The sequence below is a fragment of the Ursus maritimus genome, unplaced genomic scaffold (assembly GCF_017311325.1).
Source record: "Ursus maritimus isolate PB19 unplaced genomic scaffold, ASM1731132v1 scaffold_20, whole genome shotgun sequence".
Taxonomy (NCBI): domain Eukaryota; kingdom Metazoa; phylum Chordata; class Mammalia; order Carnivora; family Ursidae; genus Ursus; species Ursus maritimus.
In genome coordinates, this window is record NW_024424453.1 from 12,189,992 (window position 1) to 12,201,413 (window position 11,422).

General features: G+C 38.9%; 1 long non-coding RNA gene across 2 annotated transcripts in view; it reads right to left on the reverse strand.

The window, feature by feature from the left end:
- Nucleotides 1–7,433, reverse strand: part of LOC121104255 — a 57,474-nt gene extending 50,041 nt beyond the window's left edge. For both annotated transcript variants that reach the window (XR_005836536.1, XR_005836537.1), the window contains exons 1-2: nt 7,395–7,433; nt 2,641–2,682 (exon numbers count right to left, since the gene is read on the reverse strand). This is a non-coding gene — a long non-coding RNA (uncharacterized LOC121104255). The remainder of the gene's footprint in view (nt 1–2,640; nt 2,683–7,394) is intronic.
- Nucleotides 7,434–11,422: the final 3,989 nt, after the last annotated feature.

An 11,422-nucleotide genomic window follows, 5' to 3' on the forward strand; every position in this document is an offset into this window, starting at 1 on the left:
CCACAAGTCACTCAAATATTAATCATTCAGTGATCAAGCTGTAGAGGACAAATATTATTATTCTTATTTGAATACAATGGACTCAGAAGCAAACTAAGATGACTTAAAAACGACTTACAGTTCCTGGAAAAGAAACTGTGTCAGAGACAAAGCTGTGGGAAAATAACAGGGGGAAAAAGCCATCATGTGACTTTAGGACTGATACTCAGTGGGAATATCAAGTTTAGCAAATTTACGGGCTGTTAAAATACTGCAATACTTCCGTGCTGATGATAATAGTCTGAGATTCCGTGGAATGGAGAAGCAGTGTAAATCCATCCATCCATCCATCCATCCATCCATCCATCCATCCAAATTCCACTATGTCCATTGCAATTCAAGGCATTTTTCCCTTTGGGTAGTGAAGCTGAGGTTGCAGGAAGTGGCCAGATACAAACCTTCTATTGTTCATTTCAAAAGTTGGGGGGAGTAGGGGTGAGGGGCAGAGCTAAATTGAGGAAGACCTACCATTTCAACCTCACTGTCCAAGGGGCAACACATGCTCCTCCAGCTCCGATATTAGCTGGGAAGGCAGCCAGCAGCCAAGCACATGAACTGATTGGAGGGGATACATTCCCACACAGTGTGTCAACTTCAGGTGAGCTTGGAAAGCTCTTCCGCATGCAACAATTTAATTTCTGGGGGAGCACATAAATCGCTAGAGCTAAGGGGAGGTCTGCAGGTATGTATGTCCTGAAAACTCCAGTTTACACCCAGAAGAACAGACTCCCCAGCAAGTGAGCCCCACATCTAGTCCCTTCTGACCCACCCTCACGACTGGTCCCTGGGCAGCGGGGCCTCACGTGAGGCTGCCCATCCCTCCCTAGGCCTTCCTGAGCTGCCACTTTCCAGCCAAGTGAGCTTCAGAGCGGCCCTGACTGAGCCCTTGGCCATCCTAGTCCATTTTTTGCACTTTCTCATTTATTGTCTCCCTTTTACTCTTTCCCATTTCTGCCTTCGTTCCAGGGTACTAACTGGACTGAAATCCACTGTGCCCTTGCCTTTGTGTACGATCAAACCGGGTTCTGGCCAGCCACTGGCTCGGACAATCAGGATGAAATAAATCTAGGCCACCTCATTCCCTATCCTCAGGCCACCATGCCCTCTCCTGGCTTGTCCTCTGGTTCAAGTGTGTCCAGCACGAGCTCCTGGCACATGAACAGCATCTGAGCAGGATGGTAGGTATCCCTGTGGTTCGTGACAGGGAGTCACTGAGAGGCCAGGAGTGCAGTGAGGAAAACAGACTGAGAGGAAGGGCAGCAAGTGAACTTAGATGCCTGGCAGGATTCTCAATAAGTAATGACTCTAAATGAAGGAGTGACTATTCAATGAAGAAATCACTGGAAGAGACACGTCAAAACATAGTTCAGACAGCAGTATCATTTAGCTGGCCAGAGCCATGTCAGAGTGAGAAATTATTAGAATAATTATATCAATGACTTTTGCTATAACTCATATCTACTGGTTATACATTATGAGAATATATATAATTTAGACCTGTGTATCCGAATATGGCAGCCACTAGCCCAGGATGGCTGTTTAAAGACTTTATTTATTTATTTATTTGAGAGAGCACGTGCAACCAGAGGGAGGGAAAGAGGGAGAGAGAATCTCAAACAGACTCTCTGCTGAGTGTGAAGCCTGACCTGGGGCTCAACCTCAAGAGCCTGAGATCATGACCCAAGCCAAAACCAAGAGTCGGACACTCAACCAACTTAGCCGCCCAGGTATACCGCAAGATGGCTATTTACGTTAAATAGCCATTTATTTAATTACATAGCCAATATTTAATTACATAAAATTAAAAATTCACTAAAATTAGAAGTTGCCCTAGTCACATTTCAAGTACCCAACAGACACATGTGGCCCCTGAAACAGCACATTTCCACCATCTCAAAAAATTCTCTGCATTTCCATATAGCAGGTTGTCTTTTCCTCCATCCCTGCTGAACAGGGGTACTGAGTACTGCTTGTAGCTCTGACCACTGTGGAACTTTTCCTCTACCGCTGTGCCAGTTGCTGCCGTGATAGTCTGGGCCACCTATTTATGCAATCTACCTGTGACTTCTGTTCCTGTTTTGCAAATCTACTATTTCTATTATACAATAGATTGGTGATATCCTAGGCCACCTGATGACTCCTTGGATTTGATAATACTCAATTTAGGATAAGCAACTCCACTTTCATAATCACTTTTTACCCCTGGTATCAGACTCTTAATCTCTTTAAAGGCCCATTAGTTTCTAGGGAGCTGTTTTTCAAGCAGAATTAGCTCTAGAAACCTGCAGGTCTGTCTGCACTGCTACTCTCCCCCTGGAGCTTGCCAGAGGCTCCAGATATCCATCATCCACACCTCTAGCCCATTAAATCTGCAGGATTCCATGGCCAACAGGCAGGGAAGATTGTACCACAGTCTGGACTGGCTGCACAGTCATCTCCAACCTGAGCCCTGAACAAAAATGTAATGTTCTTCCACAGTCTGATAATGGATTAGAGGCAGTATTCCCAAGTATGGCATAAGCTGATCCAAAAATCAAATAGGCCCAACCAACCAACTACTATGGTTCTTTTTTAATGGGGTTCCAAGATGCAAAACTGTACCTTAGAGAGGAACTTCGTGGCATGTCCCAAATCACTGATTCACTAAAAAAAAAAAAAAAAAAAAAAAAAAGGTTAATGTTTCAGGACCTCTGGTATATATGTATGTGACTAGAGTATCTAGGATAATTGCTACATCCTGTTCACCAAGTCTAGAAAACATAATGGTATCAAAATAGTGGACCAATATGAGAGTCCAGGAAAAGTCAAGACAGTAGAAACTCCTCCAGACCATATTGACAAAGACCATTCAGTTTGATTCAGAATCCTGAAACAAAATAGTGAATGCATGCCACCCTGCTATATGAAGTGAACTCTCTTGTGTGCTTCCCTACTCAAGGGATGGAGAAGAATTCATTGTCCAACAGCAGCCATAGGCTATGATGACCTTTGCTTCAGCAAAGATTCCACATCTGGCAGAACAACTGCAATGGGTCCACTATCTGATTAAATTTGGCCATCCCTCCCATTATCGTCCTTTTCCTAAGAGACAATGAAATGAATGTGAGGGTTGATAGCTAAGTATCTATCCTAAGTATACATTCTAGAACTGGGGAATTAACCACAGGTTGAGTCCACAGACCCACTGAACCTCCACTGACATGGACTTGAGACCACTCTCCATTTGTTACCAGGCATCTATGAGTCTTCATTCCAACCGGTGCACCGTGATGACAGTGTCAGCCCATACCTAACATCCTTGAAAGAGATGTCTATTCCTCTTTCTAGAGCATGATATTACCCTGAAAACACCAAGGAACAGTACAAAGTGCTGTGAGCAAGGCAAGTGCACTGTAGCACACAGGCTGAATCTTTCGATGATTTGTTTCAAAACTCTCTGTATTCTGCGTGTTTATTTATCTATAGCTCTATAAATACCACAACGTCTTAATTGCTATAGCTTTATAAATATTTTGTTGTTATCTGTTAGAGCAGTTAACTTCTTTGGAAAGGTCTCAAACCTTCTTGACCTTTTGCTCTTCAAGTTTCAAAATCAGCTTGTTAATTTCCATGAAAAATTCTGTTGTGATCCGGAATGAATCTGACTTCAGGAGATCCATCTTTTATGTATGGGATAGCAGCCTGATACTATTGGTAGCTACAGAATAGATATTACCGTGGGAGAAGGAGTGAATAAAAATCAAAGAGAGTATCTGAGAATGCCTTTCTGACAACTGATAGTTGTCCCTACTAAATCTTTACTGTTTTAAAACGAAATGTAAACTTTTGTAATATACCGATCTTTTGAGAAGCCAGGTGGTAAAGGGAAGGAATTTGAAGGGAATACACCTTGTAAATAAAACTTGAAGGTTGAAGAAATATATTTTGGTTTTCCTTTGCTAGCAAGATTTGAAGTACTTAAGAGATTAAAAAAGAAAACACAGCAGAAAGGTGGAGGGCAACGACTAAAGGAGCGAGAACATGACTGCGGTAGCAAAAGCCCGTGGCTACAGAGCAGAGTAAGAACGTAGTTTTCTCTTTCTCTCTCCTCCACGTGTGTGTGCGCGCACGCGCAAATGGTAGATTACACTCAGAAAATGGAATTTCAAGAATTCACAGTACACAGGAAAAAAATTCCAACAAAAATCATCCCTAAAGAGGGCCTTTATGTGCAGTGCAATTCCTTTAATAAAACGGAGTAAAATCATTAGATTTGAGATTGAGGAACTATTGGAACAAGGGATTGTTACAGGCAACATGACCCATCCTAAGGCTTTTTCTTAAAAGAAAAATGAGATATGACTTGAGACTAGATTTGACTCTAGAGAGCATCCCGAGTTAATATTCCCAGCCAGTTTTATAACTTCTTGTATAATTCCATAAGAGCTACTAAGATTTCTCTGTATAGCTATAATTTTACCCATCTTATTTAGAAGGAAAAATTTCTCCACGCCATAAATCAAGGAGAATATTTTCATAAATTAGAGCCTGGTTTTCTTTTTAAGAAAAAAATATGAAGAACTGAATGAAAAAATATTTTAGCATTACACACTTTTCCTACAAATGCACACGTTTTTCGGAAATTTTAAAATATGAGAATGAAGGCAAGTTTCACATTCAAATGATATAACAGAAATTCAACAAGGAAAATACTAAAAATTAAATGGTGCTTTTAGTTTTCTTGACAGAAGAACGTGAGATTTTAAAACAAGGGTAGTTTTAGGAAGTTTCTGATCCACACCAGGTTGTTTTAAAGCTGTTGCTTATGCTTTAATCTCATTCTTACTTCCTATACCTGAGCAAGTGTGTGTCTATGATTCCATAGCTTATAAAATTATTTTAATAATATAAAGTAAAATGATTAAAATTAAAATATGAGAGGATGTGTGTTCTTTGATGTTACTCAAAAAAACTGCCAGCGAAAATGGTCTGAGCATTAATAATTTTATGAGTGTTACACGTGACTGGAAATATCAATCCTTCATGCTATCTCTTCAATCACATTTGTTTTTACATAGCTATATACGCTTTTGTTTTACTTTGGGGCTTTGGGGAGGCTGGTTTCACACTCCCATTTTTAGACACACACATTCCTTAATGGTTCTGTGGTTCTTGGAAAAATTTCAGTGGGTTAGAATTAGAACACAGCTAATAGTTTAAAATTAGAGCATAGCTAGTTTGTTCACTGTATGCCAGAGAGGTGGAATAATTTTTCTTTAAGCCATTAGTGCTCTATTTAGAAATTATGGTTTCAATATGAAGCATGACATTGATGACTGGGGGGAGTAACAACTTGTAACATACAGCATCTCGCTCACTCAACCAGATCTAATTCAGTGGCCTACTAAATTTCACCAAGTGTGAAAAAGGGAAATGGACACAGATTCATAGATTTTATGACTTAATGTGTAAATGGGGAGTTTGAGACACAGTTATTTGCCAGAATAAGTCTGACGTCATTCAATAACAAAGTTCCAGAGCTGAAATTAGTATCAACAGCTCTTAATCTGTTACACTCTAATGAACTGGCTGCATGTGTCTGGATTAAAACAGAATCCTAGATACGACTTACAGAATGGTGGTGTGACGACCGTCTTCCCGGCAGAACCACCATAAATGCTGAAAACTATTTAAAAAGTAATACTTGAAATCTCTGGAAACTGTTCTAAGGTAATAGAGAAAGTAGTGAGATGTTTATTTACCAAAATATACTAAATCTTTTCAAGAACATCCAGAGTGGGGAGCAATTGTTGAACCACCATCCACTCTCCCTCACCCGCCCTCAGTTCAGCATCACGGAAACTCTACTTCCGATGGGTGCAGTCAAGAACGCAGGGCTGCCTCTCAACCTGGCCCCCGTCTGTGGCAATGGTATCTACCCAGGGGGAGCAGGGCCGGCAACACGCATCCTCCTGGTTCCCAGCTGTAGAAACTCTATCCCAGGAAAGGACAGTGGAGCGATGTGGAGCTCCCTGCCTCTACCCAGCTCCCACGTGTAGGGCAGAAACACTACATAAGCCGTAGCAGGCCAGAAACACTACATACCGTGCCCCGATCACTCTTGCCCCAGCTTGCTCCTAGGGTAGATGGTTCATGCTGGGACGGTCAAGAACAGAAGACCCAAGACTACCGACCTCACCCCGCATTTCCCTTGTAAGCATGGCTGTCACTCAAAGAGAAGCCGGCCATTCTCCTGACCTCCAACTCCCTACCAGCAGCACAGACGTCTTGCAAAGGGTAGTGAGGCAGCTCATAAGAACAGACAGTTCCACAGCTCTCCCCAGGGAAAGGACTTTACTTGGAACACATCTGGGGAAATTTAAGATTCTGGGCACTGCTGAACAATGGAGATGTTGGTGATCAGCGATTTAAAGGAGACTGGTAGCTCCTTGAGAGCAATAAGCAAAACCATGGACTAGCTAAAAGTTCAACAGATAGAATCAGGAAGAAAAAGTGAAGAAGAGCCATCCTGGGATCAGAACAAGCCACAGTTTAATTGAATCAAATCCAATATCCAAGGGCCTGAATTTAATCGAATTAAATTGCAGAGCAATTTATGTCCCAGGGTATTGCTGACAACAATAGAGCAATCAGCTAGCAATTAGTGGAGGTTATAGAGGGGCACACACTGACAGGGGGGAAAAAAGACTTCACAGAGAGTTCAGGGAAAGAGAAAAAGAGGGCCCTGATTTTTTAAAAATTCAAAAAAACAGTTATCCTGAGTGACTGTATGTATACCCAAGACTGAGCCCTGTGAAGAACCACATCAGAGAACACATGCTGTGGGGAAATCAATTTCACTAAAGACATAAACAAACAGGAAAGTGTGACCTATATGCAGGAAAAAAAAAAATGCAGGCATGGAAATTGCCTTCAAGAGGACTCAATGATTGAACTTTGCAGACAAAGATTTTAAAGTAGCTGTTATATATGCAAAGAACTGAAGGGAACTATGCTTAAAGAGTAAAAGTAAGTATTATGACAATGTCTCATCAAATACAGAATGTCAAAAATGAGATGCAAACCATGAAAGAAAACTAAATAGAAATTTCGGAGTTGAAAAGTAAAATAACTGAAATAAAAAATTTAGTAGAGGGACTCAACAGATTTTAGCTGACCAAAGAGAGAAATCAGTAAATATGAAGATGACTGATGTACATTATGTGATCTGAATACACAGAAAAAAACGAAAAAAAAAAAATGAACAGAGCTTCTGCATACCAAAATGGAATGCAGCTAGAGAAGCGTTTAGAAAAAAATTTATAGCACAAATACTTCGATGAGGAAGTATCTTAAATCAATAATCTAACCCTTACCTTAAAACATTGGAAAAAGATGAGCACAGTAACCCTAAGGTAAAAAGAAAGAGAATAAAAATTAGAATGGAGATTAATAGAAAAACAATAAAGAAAAAAAACAATGGAACAAGATGATGAAATGATAAACAAAACTGACAAACCTTTAGCTACTGAAGAATAAAAGATTTTAAGTGAATAAAGAAAGAAGGAACATAGCTACTGATCTTATGAAAATAAAAAGGATTTTAAAGTAATAATATAAGCAATTAAATATAAACAAATTTGATAATTTCGATGAAATGAACACATTCCTAGAAAGAAGTAAACCACCAAAACTGACAGAAGAAATAGATGTGAATAGCCCTGCAATAAATTTTTTAAAAAACTGAGTTAATTAAAGACTTCCCACAAAAAAAAAAAAAAAAAAAAAAAGCCCAGGATCAGATGGCTTCACTGGTAAATTCTACAAATGTTTTAAAGAAAATTCAACACCAATTCTTCACAAACTTACAAAAAAATGGAATAGTTCTTAACTTATTTTATGAAGCCAGTGTTATTCACATATGAAAACAAGAAAAAGACATGACAAGAAGAGTACAGACCATTATATCTTATGAATTTAGATGCAATGGTCTTCAACAAGATATAGCACATTGAAACCAGCCGTATATAAAAGAGATTATACACTTACATGACCAAGTGGAATTTATTTCAGGATGGTGAAATTTGTTTAACGTACAATGATCATTTAAGGTAATATACTGTATCAATAGACTAATAGATGAAAACTCTATGACTATCTCAGATGCAGAAAAAGCATCTTCATGATGAAATAAAAACAGGAAGAAACTTTGAACAGAAATAGAAAGGAACTTCATTAACCTGAAGGACAGCTTCTATGAAAAAACCCACAGCTAACATCACACTTAATGGTGAAAATCCAAATGCTTTCCCAAGATCAGAAACAAGACAAGGATGTCACCTCTTCTATACTCAAAACATCTTGAAGGGAAGAACAAAGGTGCAGGATTCACACTTCCCAGTCTTAAAACTTAGTAATCAAAAGAATGTGTTATTGTTATGAGGCTAGAGACAGAGATCAATAGAATTGAGAGTCCAAAAATACACCCTAACATTTATGATCAATTGCTTTTTGACAAGAGTGCCAAAACAATTCGATGAAGTACAGTCTTCTACATCCGGTGCGGGGACACTGGATATCCACATTCAGAGTTAAGCTGTACCCTTTCCTTATACCATACACAAAAACAATTCCTAGAAGACAGATATAAATGTAAGGCCTAATTCCATAAAACTCACAGAAAAAAATCACAGAAGTAATTTTCATAACCTTGATAGGCAAAAGACTCCTAGATATGCCACCAAAAGTATAAGCATAAGCAACAAGAGGAAAAAATAAGTTGGAGGTCATCAAAATTAAAAATATTTGTGTTTGAAATGAGAACATCAGGAAAGTGAAAAGACAATCCACAAAATAGAAGAAAATGAATTATATCTCAAAAAGAGTTTTGAAAAGGAAGCATGAAAATAACTTTTAAAACTGGATGATCCAGGAGCTGGGTACATGATACATGGGATCTCAGATCTGTCCTTGGTGTCAGGTCATAGCCTCACCCTCCTCCTGGATCCGGCTACTTGACTGCTCTCTATCTACGGTGAGAGAGCAATGAGGAAAGAGGAAAAATCAAGAATAGTTGCTTTTCTAGTCAACTTTAGTGGGGAGTATTTGTCTAGATCTTGAGAAAAATTACAAGAGTTCTAACTCAGAATGTTATCTGGCCTGGAGGGAAAGCGTATGCATACAGCCCATTTATTATACAAACCAAAATGATTTAACTGGTTTCTGTTACTGATGCCATACGATTTACGGCAAACATGTGAAAACATACACATTAAAATGTGTCAAATTTTAAAAATTAATACTCCTACCTATGAGTTCCTCAAAGAAAAATTTTGCAATTTATTTCTTCGAGGCTGCCCTAGATAGGTCCCAGGTAAATAAGCTATATCTTGCGAAACAGTGCCCCCGAATGAGAAACAAACTGTTTTTGAAATGAATATATTTTTTTTTTATCAAAGTACAGTCAGCACACAGTGTGACATTAGTTTCAGATATGTGGCATAATGACAGGACAACTCCGTACACTATGCTATGCTCACCATGTGGCTAGCTACATCCGTCACCGTAGCACACGACTCCAACATTGTTCATTGACTACAATCCCTATGCTGTTCCTTTCACTGTAGTGACTTGCTCAATTCATAACCGGGAATCTGCACCTCCTATTTTCCTTCACCCCTTTTAATCCATTCCCCTTCCCCTCTGGCAACCAACAGCTTGTTCTCTGTATTTATGGGTCTATTTATGGTCTGTTTAAAATAAAATTAGTATTTTAATAAATTACTCACCTTGGAGTACCTAGCATATTGGCTTTTAAGTAGATTCCAAACAAATTACCCCCTGCATTCTTTTACCAGAAATACTAATATTCCCTAAAGAACTATTCATTTTCTAACTTGTTCATTTTCATTACTTAATATACTATTGGGAATACTTTATCTTGGGCTATGTCTAGACATACAGATGGTTTTGATAAATTCATCTGAAAAAGAGGCTGAGTTCAGGGAAATGGCTAATTATTATTTTTTTAAACTGAACATATTTTCTTTTAAAGAATTCCACAAAATCATCTTGACTGATTTATTCATCTTTCAACTGGTTATTTTGGCAATAGGTAGTTCAGAAGCTTCATGTTCTATGGTGGGAGTTTAATATTTAGCACAGAGATAGAGCAGCCCCCCCACCCCCTTATCCATGATTTCACTTTCCACTGTTCCAGTTACCCACGGTGATTGGCAATCTGGAAGCAGATCGTCTTCTTTCCGAAATATTGTCAGAAGGTCGATAGTAGCCTAACATTACGTCACAATGCCTGTCATTCACCCATCACGTAGGCATTTTATCATCTCGCATCATCACTAGAACGAATACAGTACAATATTTTGAGAAAGACCACAGTCATATAACTTTTATTACAGTATATTATAATCGTTGTTTTATTAGTTATCATTGTTAATCTCCTACTGTGCCTAATTTATAAATTAAACTTTATCTAGGTATGTATGTATAGGAAAAAACCATCGTCTATAGAGGGTTCAGAACTATCTGCGGTCAGGAATCCACTGAGGGTCTTACAACATATTCCCCTTCAATAAGGGGACGTGACTGTACTTCACAGAGATGTGCCTTTGGGAGCGGGGGACAGGGAGGGTGGAGAGTGGTGGGAAGGAGGCTCGCTGTTAATGACTAGCAGGTTAAACATTGCCAAGTAATACATGTTCACCATTTTCAAAACTGAGATCATATTCAAAATGTGAACATTTTATTTCTAAGGGAAAAAGGTATTGCTGAGGAGTCCGCCTAAGAATTACTTCTTGAGCTATACACTGGGAAAAAAATCTCTAAATCAGAATAAAAAAAAAATGATGACCAACGGTGCTTCTATTGTGGCAGGAAGTCCTGTTTTATTTGCTGCAGCCCCTAAGGGTCAGAACAAGACTCACTGCACACCTCTTGGCAGACACGGAAATGATTATCTCTTGTTTACTCTTCGCACATATGCCTGGATTCTAAATTGAGGAATGGCATGCACGGCTCACTCATGATTCTAGGACTCAAGGTCATGATCACTCCTTTATTCATCCATTTATTCAACAGATGTGGGAATAAATATTTGTTGAGCACCTACCATATGGTAGTTGTAAGTTAGGTGAACAATATATATGAGCCTTACAGAATTCTCAGAGTAATTCTATGGCTAGGAAACCAGGGCCCAATGAAATTAAGTAATTTCTCCAAAGCCCCACACTCTCCCAGACAGAAGAACCTAGAAGGAAAAAAAAAAAAGGAAACAGTTCCTGTAGACTATAAGGATATGTGTTTATTGTTTTGCTATTTTTTTAAAGACATTCTTTTAATTACAATGTAGCTTATGTACTTTAAAAAGAATAAAAATAGCTGGACA